The following is a 1008-nucleotide window of genomic DNA, read 5'->3' on the forward strand; positions in this document are numbered from 1 at the left end:
TAATATCCAGAATATATGCAATGTACTAGAAAGGGGGAATGATTCGGGAAGTTGTATATGCTTTCCTTCTGTATTCTAATATCTCAGTGGCTAGTCTATCAGGCAAAATATTTTCCCAATCCCTAACATAACCATTAATCACAGCTTCCATTAACGAGACCATATCTATAGAAAATTTTGCAGAATCATGTTGTCCCCACAGCCTACACATCATAGCTCCAGCATAGCAATAAGGAGAAGCTAATGAGTAGACAGAATACTTACCCGATGAATCATGCTTATGTTTTTCTGGAAAATGCTTCCAGTGATTGATCAGGTCTGATTCCAAGTCATTTTCCTTTGAAAATGCTTCCAGGAATTCCTTGTTATAACGCTTCTTGGGTGGAGGTAGATGGTACATTTTCCTGAGATCTACAGGTTTGAATGACTCGAAAATCCTTCCATCGGCCGTGGAAAATGTTCTGTATGAAGTTGGGATTTTCTCGACAACCCATTTAACCACATCAGTGTATGGTAAAATTTTGGCCCACATTGCTATTCTATGAAGGTATGAACAAGAAAATTCTTTGAAAGTCTCCTCTGACTTGTTGGTTAAATCGGCTGTGGCTTCCTCTTCTAATTCTTCGGGCTCCTCTGCTTCTATCAGATTATAAATGCTTTCCCAGCTCGCATTTCCTAGACCAAGACATGTTGTATTTGAAATTAATCCCTTCTTGCTCGGTCCTGGTTCTTTGGCTACAGGGGTTGCTTTGGCCTTCTTAGATTTCTTCCCCATCTTCTCTAGATTCATGAGTTCTGAGAAACTCTGCACAGACAATTTCAAACCGTAATACAAGGATATGCCATTGAAAGCTACTATGAAAATGAACAGAATTAAGGCAGTTAACACATGATAAATCAGATGTACCACGAATGAAATCTTTTGAAGGACATACTCTTAACTATAAAATTTAATAGTCGTTCAAGCCACCAATCGTGATGAATGAATACCATAAATACCCATCTCGT

The sequence above is a fragment of the Pinus tabuliformis genome, chromosome Q (assembly GCF_031772625.1).
Source record: "Pinus tabuliformis cultivar Carrire ecotype Pingquan chromosome Q, CPIR1, whole genome shotgun sequence".
NCBI lineage: Eukaryota > Viridiplantae > Streptophyta > Pinopsida > Pinales > Pinaceae > Pinus > Pinus tabuliformis.